The following is a 21,159-nucleotide window of genomic DNA, read 5'->3' on the forward strand; positions in this document are numbered from 1 at the left end:
CATAAAGTTGATAGATCTATGTTTTTGGAACTCAAACATGGCTAGATCCGAAAGCTAATCCATCCAATATGATTAATCTACTAAGTACAAGCTAAAGAATGGGCTAAATATGCTTATAAAGGAGAATCAATCATCAAAACAGGAAGAAACCGATTATTACCTCAAGATACTCTGAAATGGGTGCAAAAACTTGGATCTTCTTCTTCTCCTTTGGATCTAGCCTCCTTCTTCTCTTCAAAACTTCAAGATTTAGACAAGAAAAGCTCAAGTACTCAATGGAATGGTTATGGTTTGCCATATAATGCTTTGAGGGTGAAGGAGACGAGTTTGGGGGCTCATAAGATGGTTTAAATAGGGTGCAAACCCGGGGATTTAGGGTTTCTACCTTGCAGGCCGACTCATCGAGTCCCGAATATGGACTCGCCGAGTCGCCGATCTATACGCTGCCCAAGATCACGACTCTACTCGACGAGTCGGGCCATAGACTCGTCGAGTCCCTCTACAAACTTCTAAAATAAATAATATAAAAGCAACATACCAGAGACGGGTCGTTACAATTCTCCCCTACTTGACTCAGACTTCGTCCTCGAAGTCTGCTACGGCTGAATCTGCAAATAACTCTGGGTAGTGCTCTTTCATCTCATCTTCAGCCTCCCACGTCCACTCAGACCCCTTCCGGTGCTCCCACTGCACCTTCACTAGCTGAATTACCTTGTTCCTCAAGGTCTTTATCTTCCGATCCAGAATCGCGACTGACCTCTCAATATAATTCAAGCTGCTATCAACCTGAATATCTTCTAAGGGAACAACTGCAGACTCATCCACCAAACATTTCCTTAACTGAGACACATTGAAAGTGTTGTGGATCTGGCTAAGCTCTGCCAGAAGATCCAACCGATATGCAACCCGACCCACCTGGGGCCCAACTTGCCCCTCTTCCGAAACCGGATGACACCCTTCCAAGGTGAGACCTTTAGAAGGACCATATTGCCTACCTGGAACTCCAAGTCTGAACGCCTCCTGTCGGTGTAGCTCTTCTGCCGACTCTGCGCAGTCTGCAGTCTACTACGAACCTACTGAATCAACTCGGTCATCTTGAGCACCACCTCCGTGCTCCCAATGACTCGCTGACCGACCTCGCCCCAACAAATTGGGGTCCTGCACTTTCTCCCATAAAGCATCTCAAAGGGAGGTCGATCAATGATCGCATGATAGCTGTTGTTATACGAAAATTCCGCTAACGGAAGATACGTATCCCAACTGCCACCGAAGTCTAGGACACATGCCCGGAGCATGTCCTCGAGAGTCTGAATCGTCCTCTCGCTCTGCCCGTCCGTCTGAGAGTGGAAAGCGGTGCTGAAATGGAGACGAGTACCCATCTCGTCATGAAACCGCTTCCAGAACCTGGATGTAAAATGGACGTCTCGATCTGAAACCACCGATACCGGCACTCCATGACGTGCAACTATCTCCCGCACATAGATATCGGCTAGCTTTTCTGCCGATATGCTCTCCTGGATCGGTATGAAATGAGCACTCTTCGTAAACTAATCCACGACTACCCAAATCGAATCCACCCCACGTGCAGTCCTGGGAAGCATGGTGATAAAGTCCATGGTGATGTCCTCCCATTTCCACACGGGAATGTCTAACGGCTGCATCTTGCCGTGAGGTCTCTGGTGTTCTTCCTTGACCTTCCTGCAGGTCAGGCACCTCTCTACATACCAAGCCACATCCCGCTTCATGCAGGGCCACCGATAATTGGGTCGAAGATGTCTATACATCTTCGTTACCCCTGTGTGGATGGAAAATCGAGACTTATGAGCCTCGTCCATCAACACCTGCCGTACTCCGCCCCCGTACGGTACCCACACTCTCCCATGAAGGGTCAACAACCCCTGACTATCATAATCAAACGAAGCTACTCGGCCCACTATCCTCTCACATTTCTGCATCACCTCCTTGAGGCCCTCAACCAGAGCCTCCCTGATCCGTTCCAACAACGGAGTAATCACTGTCATCCTCAGACATAAGTCTCTGATAGGGGTTGCTGTCACCTTTCGGCTCAAGGCGTCGGCCACTACGTTGGCCTTCCCTGGATGGTAAAGGATTTCACAATCATAATCCTTCAGCACATCCAACCATCTCCTCTGCCTCATGTTTAGACTTGGCTGATCCATAAGGTACCTCAAACTCTTGTGATCCGTGTAGATGGTACAACGGACCCCATAAAGGTAATGTCTCCAAATCTTGAGGGCAAACACCACTGCCCCCAGCTCTAAATCGTGGGTAGGATAGTTAGCCTCGTGAGGCTTCAACTGTCTCGAGGCATAAGCTATCACATGTCCCCGCTGCATCAATACTGCTCCCATACCTGTGATTGAGGCATCACAGTAGACTACAAAATCCGCTATTCCCTCTGGCAGGGAAAGAATCGGAGCCTCGCATAGCCTTTGCCTGAGGGTTTCAAATGCCGCCTGCTGCTATCTTGGAGAAATCCTTAATGAATCTACTGTAGTATCCTGCCAAACCTAGGAAGCTCCGAATCTCGGATGGAGACTTCGGGACCTCCCACTGCATCACGACCTCTATCTTGGCCGGATCTACCAAGATACCCTTCTGGTTGATGAGGTGACCAAGGAACTGCACCTCACGCAACCAGAACTCGCACTTTGAGAACTTTGCGAAAAGTCTCTCCCTTCTCAAAACTTCAAGCACCTCCCTCAGGTGCTCCTCATGCTGCTCTTGAGTCTTGGAATACACCAAGATATCATCTATGAATACTATCACAAACCGATCCAGCATCGGTCTGCATACGCGATTCATGAGATCCATGAATGCAGCTGGAGCATTAGTGAGCCCAAAAGGCATCACCACAAACTCATAATGACCATATCGAGTCCTCAAAGCAGTCTTCTGCACATCTTTGCCTCTAACTCGCATCTGGTGGTATCCGGAGCATAAATCAATCTTGGAGAACCAAGACACCCCCTGAAGCTGATCAAACAAATCATCTATCCTCGGGAGGGGGTAACGGTTCTTCATCGTTACCTTATTCAGCTCCGGGTAGTCAATGCACATACGGTGCGACCCATCCTTCTTCTTCACAAACAGGATCGGCGCTCCCCATGGTGAACTACTCGGCCGAATAAAACCCTTGTCTAGCAACTCTTGCAGCTGTGTAGACAACTCCTGCATCTCAGGGGAGCTAACCGGTACGGTGCCTTGGCTATCGGAGCCGCACCAGGAATTAGGTCGATCCCAAACTCGACCTGCCTCTCAGGAGGTATTCCCGGTAAATCCTCCGGGAATACATCCGGAAAGTCTCGCACTACCGGAACATCGTCAATTGTCGTGTTGCCCTTCTCCCGGGCATCCAAGACATAAGCTACATAACCGGCGCAACCCTGCTGAAAATAGCGCCTCGCCCTCACGGCTGAACAAAAGCTGGTCCACGCTGTGGCCTCTCGCCCTGAATCACTAACTCTCCCCCACTAGGAGTGTGAACCCTCACTAGCTGTAATTCACAGTCAATCACTGCCCCGTTAGGACTCAACCAGTCCATGCCTACTATAACCTTATTCCCTCGCAGGGGAATAGGGACCAAATCCACCAAGAACTGCTCGTCGAACAACTGAAGAGAACATCCTCTATGCACCCTGGCGACTCTCACGGTCCTGTCATCTGCTATCTTGACCTCTAGTGGACAATCTAGCCCCCCTGGAGCTCTACTAAATCTCTTGCTAAGCGCTAGTGATACAAACGATCGGGTAGCCCCCGAATCAAATAATATTGTTGTAGAAATGCCGTTCACAGAGAACGACCCTATACAAAACATATAACCATAAGCAATAATCAATAATAATATAGAGATGAAGGGAAGATACATACCAGTTACCACATCAGGAGTCACTCGCGCCTCCTCTGCTGTCATCTAAAAATCTCTACTCTTTGCCACTGGTGCCTCTGCTCGGCCCTGCCGGCCATCAGTAATCCTCAAAGTAGCAGGGGCAGGTGCAACCACCTTCTCTGCTGCAGCTAAACTCGGACACTGGGACTTTTTATGTCCCCTCTGAGTGCACTGAAAGCAAATCAGATCTGAGGCTGCAATAGCGGTAGCAGGAGCCGTACAATCCCTGCTCAAACGCCCAGTCCGACCGCACTTGTAGCAGCCGGAACTCCCTGCCTTGCACACCCCATCGTGCAATCTCCTACACTTGCCACAATGACTGTGGCTCTGCTGATTCCCGGATCTGTGATCTGAAACCTTGGGCTTTTTGCCCAAACTGCCTGTACCCGAAACCGCCTCCGGTTTCCTCTTCTTCTCCATCTCAAGGTCAATCTCCCTCTCCCGAGCCCTAGCAATCATGTCATCCAGCGTTTTACAGCTGGACCGACTCACAAACTAGCGGGTATCACTCCGCAACATCTCATGATAACGGGCCTTCTTCATTTCCTCATCGACTGCATACTGAGGAACAAGAAGAGCCCTCTCCCTAAACATGGCGGTGATCTCTGCCACGGTCTCCGTAGTGTGGGTGATGTCCTGAAACTCCCTGGCTAACTGCTGCACCACGGTGACCGGTGCAAACTCTGCGCTGAACCTGGTGGAGAAATCAGCCTAGGTCATGGCATCTAACGTTGCATCATCTCTAATGGTATGTCCGACCTCCTACCACCAATCCCGTGCCCTGTCCTTCAGAAGACAGGATGCCAATCTAACCTTGTCCCCTCGGGACACCTTCTCGTGCGGAACGCGTTGGCCACATCCGCCAACCATCTAGTACTCGCTATGGGGTCCCGTGCCCCATGGTAATCTGGAGCTCCACATGCCCTGAACTCCCTGAATGTAAGTGTGCACGACCACATCATGGCCGCCACCTCGGCACGGAAGGTGCCCAATCTCTCATCCATCAGCTCTAGAATACCCTCCTTGATCGAACTGAAGATCACAGGAGTCTGCTCCAGTATGATACGAGTAACCTCAGAAGAAAGGAACTCTCTGGTCTGCTCATCCAACTGCCCGGCCTCCGGGCCTGGTCTTGATCCCCCTCCGGCACCTGAACTGCCGACTGCTGGCCTCGAACGCAAAACTACCATTCTGAAACAAATCATAGCAACATCAGAAAACTGAAATATCTCAAGGGATCACTGATACCAATACTAGTTTCCTGATCTTGTCTCGGCCTTCCTTGATTCGAGTACGGATCCTCGGCTTTCAGTAGTACGGTCCCATACTACCTTCCACATCTATCCGTACTTTCCTCAAGAACTGCCTTGACTCCACCAAGTCACTTCTACTACTACTGATATCTGCTATTCTCATCCTAAGCTTGCCCTAGGGGAAATCTCTAACTCCATTCAAAACAGTCCTTAGCTGCTAAAGGCCTCCTTGTAATGCTAATTAGTCATTACCTGAACACCATCACATGTAATGAAGCTCAGATAATCCTTCGAGTAAAAGACTCGTCCCTACAATGGTTAGACTCAAACAAGAGTTGCGCAATAGGTCCAAATCCAACACTCTTAGATTATTCAACCATGATCACATGTGATGTGATGTATTCACCTAATGGCTAACCCACATCACTCAGAGTTCCACAAAGCACAAAGCAAGCAGCATTCGGATACAGGAAATTATTCAAGCAAATCTATTCTCATAACGAGATACTGTACTAGCATACAATGCTAAGCTCCTACTATCAGGCATAACCCTAACAGGCTATCCTACTATTGTCTACTTAATACTAGCATGAAAATTTCGAAAAGCTGAAGCACATATAGTAGGCACATAAGGCATCCTCCTAGATCCTTAGTCCTATTCTAGCATGTTGTTCTACTGAAATTAAAACTGGTGATCATAACATAACTTGTATGGGTAATTTGGGAGTACTTACTTGAGCTCGGTTCATCGCATACGCCACACCATTTTCCTTTTATAAAACTCTTCTTCTTTCTAAGTTCTTTTTCCAAAATCATTTTCAAAACGTTTTTCTTTTGAAAATCTTTATCGTTTCCTTAGTTTGAGTTCAAACACACCCGAAAGTGTATCTGAATCCCTCAAACCAAGGCTCTGATACCAACTTGAAACATCCCATAATACGACCCAAAAATTTTTGTTTATAAATTATTAAAAGTACTAAAATAATATCACAAAATAAAACCCATACGTCAATATTTCAAAACAGTAACTAATAGTTATGTAGAACCGTATCAAAACTGTATCAATCACATTTATGAAAAACTAGAAACATCTCCTAGGACAACTAAAACTGCGGTGTATGTGATGCCATCAACCCGATCTCTTCCCTTTACTTGCGGAAGTACCTGAAACCAAAATTGAAACTGTAAGCATGAAGCTTAGTGAGCTCCCCCAAACTACCACATACCAAACAATACATATAAACACATACTGGGCCTTGCCCACTGCATCGGACTGGAGTCCAGAAACTGCATCAGACCGAAGTCCGGAACTAACCAGGGCCTTGCCCTCTGCATCGGACCGAAGTCTAGAACTACTGAGGTCGTGCCTTCTGCATCAGACCGAAGTCCGGTACTAACTGCATCGGACCGAAGTCCGGAACTAACTGCATCGGACCAAAGTCCGGAACCAACTGCATCGGATCGAAGTCCGGAACTGACTGCATCGGACAGAAGTCCGGAACTACTGATCATAGCATAGCATAAACATATCAACTAACACATAAACAGCATATTGCATCGGGCTGTAACCCGGAACATATAACACATAAATCCTGTCTGAGCCACGAAGGCATCAAACATAATAAAATCTGCATCGGACCAAAGTCTGGAAGCTACTACTAGCTATACAGGCTGGCATTGTGGCCTTAGACCCGTTCCTATTGGAAGGAAACTCACCTCGTGATTTGGTTGATGGGTGTATAGCTCTGGAAGCTATCCGCTACTGCTCCGGTATCTCCCCGGCTACAATTCCACAAATACACTTCAATCAAAATACTAATAACTGGATTGGGGTAAAATGACTCTTTTACCCCTGACTAAAGTTAACTCTCCTGGTCAAGGTCAACTCTTCTGGTCAAAGTCAACATACAGTTGACCTGACTCACCGAGTTGGGCTGCCAACTCGCCGAGTCCCTACTTTCATTTCTCAACCCTGATTACTGCTACTTGTCGAGTATGGCTTAAACTCAACGGGTTCCCATTTAATTCTAAAACTCAGACTATTTGCATCCGACTCGCCGAGTTGTACTTGAATTTATGAAGATTGCCTTAGACTCGCCGAGTTGTATGAACAACTCGTCGAGTCCCTCCATTACTGAGTCTAACCTCTGACTCACTCAGTTCATTCCACTACTCACTGGTCCCCACTCGGAATCACTCAAAGGGGAAGGATCGGGGACTCACGACTCGACTCGCCGAGTCACATGCATGCAATTACTAAAAACTCGATTCTGCTCAAAACCACTGCATACAATACATAGATTTGAGTTCCTAAGGCTGGTTTACCACGTAAAGTTCCTAACTTTACGTGTACAAATGCATACAAAAGGATATAAAGGCAAAAAAAGGCACTTGGAAGAGTAGATCTAGGGCTATCATGCAAAATGGCTTCATAAAGTTGATAGATCTACGTTTTTGGAACTCAAACATGGCTAGATCCGAAAGCTAATCCATCCAATATGATTAATCTACTAAGAACAAGCTAAAGAATGGGCTAAATATGCTTATAAAGGAGAATCAATCATCAAAACAGGAAGAAACCGATTATTACCTCAAGATACTCTAAAATGGGTGCAAAAACTTGGATCTTCTTCTTCTCCTTTGGATCTAGCCTCCTCCTTCTCTTCAAAACTTCAAGATTTAGACAAGAAAAGCTCAAATACTCAATGGAATGGTTAGGGTTTTCCAAATAATGCTTTGACGGTGAAGGAGACGAGTAAGACAACCCTAGGATCGAGGACACCTATAAACTCTGTAGCACCACTACTTTTAAATGTCTTGAATGAGGGATGCTTCTCCTTCTCTCTCCAAGATTCTCCGATGGCTTTCTCTTTGCCTTGATCATTATCCTTCTTGTGTTCTTCGAGAGTCTGACGAATAAAACCAGTAAGTTTATCCAAGAGTCGCACCTCAGGAAGTGATACCGGGGTATCTCCTTCATTATGATGAGAATCTCCACCCACATCTGGCGTATGACTACTCACATATTCAGTCATTGCTCTAAAAAATTGTAGTAACATTGTATTTTAGAATATTAGGATTTATTATACCCTAATACTTCACTTAAGTCTTACCTATGGTTTGTATCCATATACTTATACAAATCCATTCATATATTGAACTTCCAATAGTTTAAGTCTAAAAAGGCTACTATAGAGCCAACAAATTATTTTCAACGTCAAACCCATCATCCTCACACGTGGTGAGAGTTCTTCTGGCCACCTTGAACAACTAGAGACTCATATATTTTGAAAGTACGTCAACAATAATGATGGTGAGTTGTATAGGTTTTCTTTTGACTTCAAAGATTTTTATAATTCAAAATAATTTTTCAAAGACCGGTAAATTATAAAGCATATTCTTCTATTCAACCACTTTTTAAACGATATATAACGTCATAACACTCGACACCCTCGGTCCCAAATTGGGATAATTGACTCAATGTAGATCTATACATCTTCGAATAAAAATCATCAATATATTAATTTTCCCATAACCGACACTATTGTCACTCCTCCACAAGCCGCATAGGCACAATAAACAAGCCACATAGGCACAATACAAATAAACATGGAGGAATCGAGATCATTACTAACGTTTAAAAGCAGTCGTATAGTAATGAAGAAAGAAACACTTGATGCTTGTTACCTCGTCAGGCGAAGTTGTAGCTAGCAACCACAGAAGGAAAATAACCATTCGTATAAATCTTTCCATAAGAATTAGATCTACACCAAAGTTCTTTATTATAAATCTATGCTGTGTACATAGACCTACAATATATGATTCCTCCTAGATTAATATTTATAGAGCTAAGTGTCGATTCCAAGTTTCTGATCCTTACAAGGGAAAAATACACCATCAACAAACTCTCTCCTTCACCCCTTTCGATACATTCCTCCCACAAGCACACACGGGATACACAATCCGCAAAATACATGGCAATAAAAATTCGTCGCTTCCAATGATCACCAACGCAAGTCTTGATTTACTTATGATTTTATTTTTCTCTAGTGCATTTAGTTAAATATTAAATTTAACCTAGCTTTCAAATAAAGAGACTGTAGTGACTCAAGTAATTTCAATCTACCAACCGATAGGAAAGACGTTCTGTTAGCGTACCTCAGTACTTCATACGTGTTGGTGTTACGTCGGTTGACCAGTTGTCGCTTAAATAGAATATTTTTGTATTTTTAATATTTACTTAATGTTGAAAACGTATTATTTTTGTTTGCTAGTAAACTTTAGTCTTAAAAATACATACACATTATTTTTCGATAAGATTTTGTATCATACCATAGTAAATAACTACTTGTGCTTTATTCTCACACTCTTGTTACTATTATTTTATCATATCGTTTAGTTCTTTACTATTAATACTTGGTGAATAATAAACTTAATTCCCTAGTATACACAAGTCATAGAGATATGCCTATTATGACAAGTTAAAAGTGTTCATCTATCAAGATTTCGACACAAGTTCTTAACGATGCTTTTATTTATTCCGACGATTAATATAACACTAGATTACTCTTATCTAACATTTTTGTTTACACAAGTGCTAGTAAATAATTCTAACATTTTATAAAATTCTTGTGTATAACCAATTACTAATCACCATCTTTTTAATGAACTTTGTTTGTAAAAAAAGATATTTAGTGTTTATAATAAACATTGTCTAACAGTTTTGTATCTATCACTACTGTGCATGCATGTAACACATAAATTTTAGCCATATTAATATATCAAAATACTCAGGTATGTGTTTCCCCCTAAATAAGTGTAAATGTAAAAACGGAGCCATAAAGACTCACATTTGGAGCGTGATTCTCGAGTTTAGACTGGAGGATTCGGAGAGGTTTGTGCTTCATTCGAGACCCGATACTTTCACCGACAATAAACGAATCCAGATTTAGATTAACACACTTCACAGGGGTGTTTAAAACAACAAGTATTTCCGACTTTTACAATGAAATAAACTCACCCAAAACACTATAGGGGCTGTCGACAGAAATGGGTTGGGCAGTGGTGTTTCCGGCAGCTTCCTCGCCCTCTTTTCTTCCTGTTTTCGCAGCAGCACTTCAGGGGGATAATTGAGCAGGAAAAAAACAACTTCCGGGGTATAATCGGCACATTTGTTGGCTATAACAGGTGGTTGAACTCGGTGGTGGCTGCTCCTTTTTTCTTCCCAAAATCACTGTAGAAAACACCTTCGATGGAGGTGCTCTTGATGAACTTCGAACAAGAGAAAGGAGGTAGAGAGAAAAGAGGTTTGAGGTTGGTCTTTTGTGGGTTAAAGGTCTCTAATAGTTCCCCTTTTATACTCTCTTAAAAGCTATCTTCCATCCTCCAGGGTGTACCTTTGGCCGTTTTAAGAAGTACCTCTATTCTAAAATAAAGGTATGGGTTTGTATGGATAAGAGAGTTGAGAGAGAGAGAGAGAGAGAGAGAGAGAGAGAGAGAGAGATAGCATGTGAGTTTGATTGTAGAAGGAGTGTGCAACCTTCTCAAAGTACTCTATTTCCATTCCCTCCATAATTAAAGGTACTTCTTTCTTTACTCATAAAAGTTACTTTACTCCACCTTACTTATATTTGTACTATGAAGCATGTTTTTTGTGGGGGAAATTAATGCATGGAGACCCCATATCGAGTAATGAGTGAGAAACGATACACATAGGTGTTGCCTTTGGCTGTAGTCCCTAGTTCTAGTAGTATTATAGGTACTAGTCTTTAAATGAATTGTTATATATCAAAAGGTAGGATTTATGTATTCATGATGTCTAAATTTCTAGACTATACCCATTCATCCACAAACATGTATCCTATACTTTATTTTAATTTGTTACACCCCTATCATATATTATGATAAGGTTTACTTGTAGTTTATTATTACGTATAATACTTAATAGGACTTGGATATTTTTATAGATAAAACGTATTTCACTACATATACATATTTGGATATATCTTATTGATTTTTTAAGCATATAACCAGTCGCATTCCAATAATAATATATATTAAACGATTCTTATTTTTATAAATATATACTTATTTTTATAAGAACATCGTACATTAAGTCCTGCATCACAATTAGTTATGGTCGTTATACGGTGGACCTCGACCTAATTTTTTCTACTATCGTGCAACCCCTAATCTTCCCGTGCAACCCCTACTATGAAATCCTGTGTCCGCCCCTGGGTCCAATGTACCGTGGGTTTAGTTTTCCGCTCTTTTCGAATCTAATCTAAGGCTTTAAGTCTAACGTTCACAAAATTTATCTGACGACTACGTGCACCTTTCAATCACTCTTTGATTTGCATGATTTTCTATGTTGTATTGTGGATTATGTCGGGTCCGGTCTGTAAAGTATCTCCAGAATGCCTCATGGCTAGTTGTGTATCTCCAACTTCTACCCAACATAGCGGTGAATGACATTTTCTTCCGTATAGAGCCTCAAATGGTACGACTTTTATGCTGAAGTGGTAGTTGTTGTTATACGAAAACTCAATTTAAGGTAAATGAATATCCTACGAGTTTCCAAAATCTAATACGCAATATCAGATCATATCCTCTAAGGTTTGGATGGTTTGTTCACTCTGGCCATCTGTTTGTGGGTGATAAGTCTTGTTCATGTCCAAACATTTTACTAAGGACTTTTGGAGAGACTACCAAAATCATGAGGTAAATCTACTATCTCTGTCAGAAATGATAGAGATTGGCACCACATGAAGTTTGACGATTTCCTTATGGTAGGTTCGGGTCAGTTTTTCCATCTTGTCTGTCTTTGATTGGTAGGAACTGAGCAGACTTGGTCAACCTATCCGCTACCACCCAGATGGTGTCATAACCACTCGGAGTTCGGGGTATCTTAGTGATAAAGTCCATAGTGATCAGTTCCAATTTCCATTCCGGAATCTCCGGTTGTTGGAGTAACCCTGAGGGCTTTTGATGCTCGACTTTAACTTTTGAGCAGGTCAAGCACTTGCTTACATACGTAGTAATTTCTGCTTTCATGTTCGGCCACCAGTACAACCTCTTTAGGTCTTGGTACATCTTTTTGGAGCTGGGATGGATAGAATATCTCATTTTGTGAGCTTCGTCCATGACAAGACTCCTAATTTCTCCGAATTTGGTTGTCCAGATTCGGTTCATGAAATATCGTGTCCCATCATCCTTAAGCTCGAATTGGTTTTCCATTCCTCGCAGGGCTTCTTCCGCAATATTTTCTTCTTTTACAGCTTCGAGTTGGGCTTCCCGTATCTGTGTAATTAGATTGGAATGAATGGTCATGGTCAGTGCACGCACACATCTAGGTTTTACATGTTCTTTCTGACTCAGAGTGTTTGCCACTACATTTGCCTTGTCAGGGTGATAACGAATTTCACAGTCGTAATCATTTAGCAGTTCAACCCATCTTCATTGTCTTATGTTGAGTTCTTTTTGGTCGAAGATATGCTAGAGACTCTTGTGATCTGTAAAGATTATGCATTTAGTACCATACAAGTAGTGCCTCCAAATCTTTAGGGCAAAAACTACCGCTCCAAACTCAAGATCATGAGTAGTGTAGTTGACCTCGTGCACTTTTAGTTGTCACGAAGCATAGGCAATCACCTTACCTCTCTGCATTAATACACAACCCAACCCTTAACAAGATGTGTCGCAGTAAATGACAAAGTCTTCTGTTCCATCAGGGAGTGATAGGATTGGTGCACTGCACAACATGTGTTTTAATTTCTGGAGCGCATCTTCCTGCTTATCTTCCCAGTTGAATTTCACATCTTTCTGTGTTAGTTCAGTGAGAGGCTTGGTCCTTTTGGAGAAATTTTTGATAAACCTTCGATAGTAACCAACGAGTCCTAAAAATTGGTGCACTTATGTAGGCGTTCTTGGTGCCTCCCAATTCTTGATTGCTTCATTGTTTGCTGGATCCACATGTATCCCTCTATTGCTAACAACATGCCCTAGGAAATGCACTTCTCTTATCCGAAATTCACATTTGGAAAATTTTGCATATAATTTTTCCTTTCTCAACAGTTCCAATATCAATCGTAGATGTTGGCCGTGTTCCTCCTTTGTTTGTGAGTATATCAAGATGTCGTCAATGAATACAATCAAAAACTTATCTAGGTAAGGTTTACAAACATGGTTCATTAGATCCATGAATACTGCCGGGGAATTCGTTAGGCTGAAAGGCATGACAAGAAACTCGTAATGACCATACCAAGTTCTAAATGCGGTCTTTGGAATGTCGGTTTCCAATACATTGTGTTGGTGGTATCCGGACCTTAGGTCAATCTTGGAGTAGTAGATAGACCCTTGCAGTTGATCGAATAAATCATCTATTCTAGGGAGTGGGTATCGATTCTATATCGTTAACTTATTTAGTTCTCTGTAATCGATACACATCCGAAATGATCCATCCTTCTTATTAACAAACAGGACTGGGGCTCCCCAAGGAGAGAAACTTGGTCTTATGAAACCCTTGTCCAGAAGTTCCTGTAATTGGCTTGCAAGCTCTTGCATCTCGAAAGGATCCAATCTATAGGGTGACTTAGCTACTGGTGCGGCGCCTGGGGTTAGGTCGATTCTAAACTCAACTTGTCGGTTCGAGGTTAATCCAGGTAGATCCTCGGGAAAGACGTCAAGAAAATCACATACCTGAGGTATATCTTTCAATTCCTTTGTTCCACTCTTCTTATCCACTATGTGAGTTAGAATGACATAACATTTCTTATGTAGATATTTATGCGCCTTCGTGCAAGAAATGAGCTTAATGTTTTTCCCCGACTTATCCCCATAAATGGTTAGGATCTCTCCGCTTGGTAAGGTTACTCGTACAGCCTTCTCATAACGCAAAATCTCGGCGTGGTGAGGAGTAAGCCAATCCATTCCTATGATAATGTCAAAACTACCTATAGGAATACTCAAAAGATTTATGTGGAAAGTGTGGTTGTTTAGAGTTAACAAGCAATCTCTTAGGATTTCGGTTGTGCTTTCTATCTGACCATTCACTACTTCTACTTCATATGTTGTTTCTAATTTGTTAGACTTGTGATTTAAAAGTTGTTTAAAAGATAGAGTTATAAAACCTTTATCAGTACCGGAGTCAAAAAGTATTGTAGCATACAAGTTATTAACAAGGAACATACCAGTGACCACAGACGGATCCTGAATGGTGTCCCTTTTTCCTATCCTAAAAGCTCGCCCACGAGCATTCCCACCTTTATTCTTCCCCTTTGGGCAGTTTCGTGAGATATGAACTTTTTCTCTACAGTCGTAACATGTTCTTTCCTCCCCATTGTCGGCCCTGGTATCGAAATTTCGATTTCCTCCTGTGCTCGTAACTTTCTTATAGTAATTTTCAGTATATCCCTTCTTGTTGCACTGGGTGCAATGGTAACACTCTCCAGTATGGTTTTTATAGCAGACGTTACACTTTGGGTAATTGTTTGTGTAGTTCCTTTGCAGTGCAGGTGTTGTTGCTACGGCTGGAGTTACCGCATACACCTTCTTAGTTTCTTGTTTCTTTGGTGGGTTTGACTTTCCTCCAAGAAATTTTCTTTTCTTGTTTGATTCAGACTTGGAATTTTCACCTCTAGCCTCCATGTTTCCTTGACTTCCTCATTGTTGGTCAATCGTTTAGCCATATTCTTGGCGCTTTCAAAGGTTGTAGGTCTTGAAGACATGACCATACCCTTGATCTTAAGAGACAGACCCCAAATATAACGTTCCACCTTTACATGCTCAGGGGTTACTAGAGTTGGACACAGCAAGGAGAGGTCGTTAAATCTGGTTGTGTAGGATTTAATGTCTGAACCTTTCATCTTAAGGTTCCACAGCTCGTTTTCCAGATTCTAAACTTCGTCTCTGGGACAATACTCTTCTATCAGCATGGTTTTTAGTTCACTCCAGGTCAAAGAGTTAGCAGGGATAATTCCTAGTGACTTAACTTGGTTGTTCCACCAAGTTAGTGTCACATCCATGAAAGTACAGGCAGCAAAGCACACCTTGTTATCTTCAGCACAATAACTGATCTGAATTACAGACTCTATCCTTTCAAACCATTGGGTGAGACCGATCACACGTTCGTTTCCATAGAAGTACTTGGGTTTGCAGTTCATAAAGTCCTTATAGGTGCAATCCCTTCGAGCCTTGGTAGGGTTAATGTTTAAACTACTTTCGTGCCTAGCCTCGAGTTCTTCAATTTCAATGATGGCGTTCCTTGCATTTGCGCTTCCCGTGTTTGTCATAGCGATTGCAAGATAGTCTGCAATTATTTGTTCCAACTCTGTTGTTGTTTGTGGGAGTCCCATCTTGGGGGGTGCAACAATAGTCGGCGTATCCACAACCGGAATTTCTGTTGGCCGTGAGTTGGGTCAGCCACTCATGGGTTGAGATGGTGTGGGCGGAACTGCCATTTCCAATCTTTCGAGTTGGGGTCGATTTCTGAGTCGTTCACTCCTCTTTCTTGGCGGCATGATTATGATCTATTTATTCATTTTAGTTGTAAGTGTTTAGTCAACCATGTTTTTTTTTATAATTTATAATGTTTTGCAAGTATTTCCGAATGAATTTTAATCAACTAACACAACAATCATCCCTTAACAACACATAATAATAATAATAATAATAATAATAATAATATATGCTTCATATATTTCACATAGTCATTTCCAAGTTTTACATTCGCTTACATTACCATAAAACTACTACACAGTTTTAATTATTCATGATTATGTTTTTTATACCCCTTTTTTTGCATTTAGTAGATCAACTAATTTACTTAGTTTCAATAGTGCGTAGAATCTTACCAAAATAAAACTTAGGTGCGCAACTAGGTTTAGTTGTGGTACGACCTATGTACTAGAGAACCTAATTGATTATTTGACGTTTAAACTCTTGTTTACTTAATTTCTTAAAATTTTAAATTTAATTATAATTTATGGATGTCGCTAGTCGGATTATTTCTCCTTAGGGTTTTGATATTTATTTTATAGTGTGTAGTTTATAGGAACTATTCTTGGATCATAGGATCGTCAACCTAAGGGGGAAATCTACGCGTACTAATTATAGACTTATAGGAATAAGTCTATTAGTGATATGATATAGGTTTTAGGAATACTTGAACCTGTTAGAGTAAGCTCGTAGACTATAGTTGGTCTCTTTTAAGGAAAGTACTAATTCACTATAGTCGTTAGCTCTAATACCAATCTATCACACCCCGACCAACGGCGGAAACGCCGAGGTTGCGACATAAACATTTGGATCATAGTCAACAACATATAATGAAATAATAACAGAATTTATTCGACATTACATTCATCCGAAGTATGAATATTACAAAACACATTGTTTAATAGTCCAAAAACATTATACGCGGATTTCAATTTCTTACAACATAAAAGAGACAAAAGGCTACTATAGATCCAACAATTTATTTTCAACGTCAAACTCATCATCCTCACACATGGTGAAAGTTCCTTTGGACACCTTGAACACCTAGAGACACATACATTTTGAAAATACGTTAACAATAATGTTGGTGACCTTCATAGGTTTTCTTTTAACTACGAAGATTTTTATAATTTAAAATAATGTTTCCAAAACCGGTAAATTATAAAGCATATTTTTCCATTCAACCACATTTTAAACGATAAATATTAGTCATTTTCATGATGATGTTCATTCTCTGGATCTTTTCCGATACTGAAAGTTATGTCGTAAGGAGAAGTATATAACGTCCTAACACTCGACACTATCGGGCCCAAATTGGGATAACCGACTAAATCTAGATCTATACATCTTCAAATAAAAATCTTCAATATATTAATTTGCCCATAAGCGACTCTATTCGTCGCTCCTCCACAAGCCGCATAGGCACAATAAACAAGCCACATAGGCACAATACAAATAAACATGGAGGAATCGAGATCATTACTAACGTTTAAAAGCAGTCGTATAGTAACGAAGAAAGAAACACTTGACGCTTGTTGCCTCGTCAGACGAAGTTATAGCTAGCAACCACAGACGGAAAATAACCATTGGTATAAATTTTTCCATAAGAATTAGATCTACACCAAAGTTCTTTATTATAAATCTATGTCGTGTACATAGACCTACAGTATATGATTCCTCTTGGATTAACAGTTATAGAGCTAGGTGTCGATTGCAAGTTTCTGATCCTTACAAGGGAAAAATACACCATCAACAAACTCTCTCCTTCACCCCTTTCGATACATGGCAATAAAAATTTGTCGCTTCCAATGATCACCAACGCAAGTCTTGATTTATTTATGATTTTATTTTTCTCTAGTGCATTTAGTTAATGTCACACCCCAAAACCATGAGTGGCGGAAACTTTCTGGGTGGAGGACGTCATGTAAAGTATCACAACACAGTATAACAGTAAATAAGCAAACAACATCATCCATTGCATTAAATATTTAATTTTAATACAAGCGTGTTATGTAGAGTTATAGACACCCAAAAATAATGTAAATCAAAATAATAAGATGAGTCTTGGATGCGCTCCGTCTTCTCAAAAGCTGGTCTCGATACCTGTCTACTGATGACTTGAGAATACAAGTTATTTTGAAAGAGTTTATCAGCATTAAGCTGGTGAGTTCATAAGTATTTTAGTGTCGGTGGTTGTATCAAAATGTTTGAACGTAGTTATAAATATGAATTTGTAAACGTTTGTAAGTGTTTGTAAATGTTTGAATCTCCTAGAAAAACCTATATTTTCTATTTAAAAGTAGCCTTCTACCAAGGCTTAACTGTTTTGTATGTTCGTTTACTGTAAAACTGTGTAATTTACTCAAGTGTAACTATCATTCTCAAAATATAGTTTGTACATAAATGTTTAAGTGAAAAGATCACTAAATGTGTAAATAGTAAATTAATGTAGTATTGTAGTGTTGTATTATAGGAACTACTGCTGTACTAACTACCTTAAACCGGATTTATATTAAGGCATCATGTGATTAATTGTACCATACTATCGACTGGATAAACAACGACAAATGTAGGTCGTAAAATGATATGACGTTTGGCACCCACTGACCTGCAGGTCCGGCTGTAGCTAGCAGCAAGGTGTAGGATAGTCAATCTAGTATAGATCTATACGCAAACTCACGCTCTCCCTCCAAGAGAATTCTGGCTACAACTCGGGCCATGACATTTAAGGCATGCTCCGACACAGTGGATCACAATTCTGTCAATGTATACATGTGTCTGTAATGTATTGTTACTCGTTCTAGTACCGTTGTATATGTTCTCATAGTATAGTTGTATATGTTCTCTTTCTAGTATAGTTGTATATCTTCTCATAGTATAGTTGTATATGTTCTCTTTCTAGTATAGTTTTATATGTTCTCATAGTATAGTTGTATATGTTCTCTTTCTAGTATAGTTGTATATGTTCTCATAGTAATAAGTATTGACTCATGAATGAACTGACTCATTGATCTAACAATAGTATGTGTATGATCCTGAGTTACCCCGATGGTAACTTACAAATGATGTAACTAGTAGGTATTAACATGGAAGAACTTTTATGACCATACATGTACACATGATATATAATTAATAGTGAAACGACCTTCGGACAGCTGCCCGATATCCCACCAGACCACATCCAAATCGAGGAAAAGGAAATAGGGCGTGCGGCCTTCCTAAGCCTTTTAAACATTGATTATATAAATACACATATACGGGCATGCAATATATAATAAGCATAACAAAGTTTAAGTAAAAGTGTTTGATAAGTAAAATAGTTTGTAAAACGGTTGGAAGTAAAACAGCTTTGATAAACAGTTTGAACAGTAATAAAATCATTGGTTTTATAGTTATTAATCACATGTGATTGATGTAATAAGTAGAAGTATTTAACTTGTATCCCCCCCCCCCCCCATAAAAGTATTTAAAAATTTTCAAAGTATTTCAAAGGTTAATTAACAGGGGTATGAACTCACTTGTGGTGAGTGGATTGGATTGAAGTGTCGGATACTGTGCTAGGTGGCAAACGGAGACTTGTTCACACGCACGAGCCTAGTTATCATATAATGAGTATATATATAACTAATTATCCAAATAATAACTTAATGAAATAAGTTGGGACACTCAGGAACATGTAACCACTTTGTATAAGTGTTATAGGTCCTAATGGTTGCATTTAAGTGGTTGTGGGACAAGGCAAAAGGGGTTTAATGTACCAAAGGACCTTGTATATGTGTTTACTCTTCAAATACCAACACACATGGAGTTTACGGTTGTAAACTCTTGAGTCTACGGCCGTAAACTCCCAACCATGGGGTTACTGTGTGTTTTGAAGTTCCAAATGATTCCTAGAATTATTCCAACTTGGTGGTTAAATTCTTGGAAGGGTTTAAGACCTAGAAACACTCCTTTGAGAAGTTTACAGCCCAGAGACCAATTTCCTTAGAGTTTACAGCCGTAAACTCTTAAGGGTGTTTGTTGTTGATGTTTACAAGTCTCATGCACAAGTGGGATAGCTTCTAGTCATTTGTTTGAGGCTAAAGAGGACCCTAGGCACACTTTGGTGCCCTTATTTGGTGTTTAAAGCCTAAGAGCATTCCTTGGCCGTAAACTCCCTTTAAGGGGGTGTTTTTGATGTCTTAAAGTCCAAAAATTAGCTAGAAGTAATTGAGGGTTAATGTCTAAAGTCTTCGGAGTGATTAGGGCACATTATGGCCCTTGAATTTGGAGTTTACGGCCTACGACATTATTGGGTCGTGAACTCCCTAAGCTATGTGTTTTTTATTTTTTTCTAGTCTCTAATGTACATACATATTATCCTAAGCTAGTTACCTAACAAGGAAATGGGACTAGATAGCCTTTAAGCTTCATTTTGGAGTTTACTCCCCAAGAACGTTCTTGGGCGGTAAACTCCCGGATCTCACATATTTGACATGTAATCTATGTTATTATTTGACATGTAATCTCCGTTATTAAGCATATAACAAGCATTATAAAAATGAAAACCCGAAGATCCATGAGAGAGAAAATGGATTTTCTCTAGTTGGAAATGTGAATAATGAATCAATTTGGTTCAGAAATCTATTTATAGTCCTGAGATATTTTCGACAGAAAATATTTTTATTCCTGAAATGATTTCTAATATTACAGGGTTTTGGAATAACAGTGTTGTACAAAACCATATTGCATCCACTCTCCTGATATTTACTGAAGTGTAAACCCTAAATTACTCCAACTTATACGAAAAGTCTGAAAATCGACTATGACTGTTATAACTTCTATTGAAGTGATAATGTTTGTATAGAATGGAAATTTCGGGTTGTCACATCATCCCCCCGTTAGAAGGAATTTCGTCCAGAAATTAGAATTTAAGCAAATAAGAAGTTACAAATAACTAAACGAAAAGATGAGGGTATTTCAGTTTCATTTGATCCTCGCGTTCCCAAGTGAATTCCGGTCCTCGCTTGGCGTTCCAGCAAACCTTCACAATCGGGATACGGCTTTGCTTCGTCTGCTTGACCTCACGGTCCATGATCTCTACAGGTTCTTCCACGAAGATAAGGCTCTCGTTGATCTCGATCTCGTCGAGTGGGATTACAAGAGTCTCGTCGGACTGACACTTTTTCAAGTTAGATACGTGGAATGTAGAATGTATGTTACGAAGTGTGTCAGGTTGGTCGAGTTTGTAAGCTACGGGGCCGACTCTTGCGAGAATCTCGAAAGGCCCTATGTACCTCGGATTAAGCTTCCCACGCTTACCGAAGCGTATCAAGCCTTTCCAGGGTGAGACTTTGAGAAGGACTCGGTCTCCCACCTGAAATTCCAAAGGTTTTCTTCGCTTATCAGCGTAGCTCTTCTGTTGGTCTCTAGAGGCTTTCAATCGTTCACGGATCTGAACGATTTTCTCTGTTGTTTCCCGAATGATCTCCGAACCGGTGAGAGTACTGTCAGAAGCCTGCC

The sequence above is a fragment of the Lactuca saligna genome, chromosome 5, assembly GCF_052625555.1.
Source record: "Lactuca saligna cultivar CGN05327 chromosome 5, ASM5262555v1, whole genome shotgun sequence".
Taxonomy (NCBI): domain Eukaryota; kingdom Viridiplantae; phylum Streptophyta; class Magnoliopsida; order Asterales; family Asteraceae; genus Lactuca; species Lactuca saligna.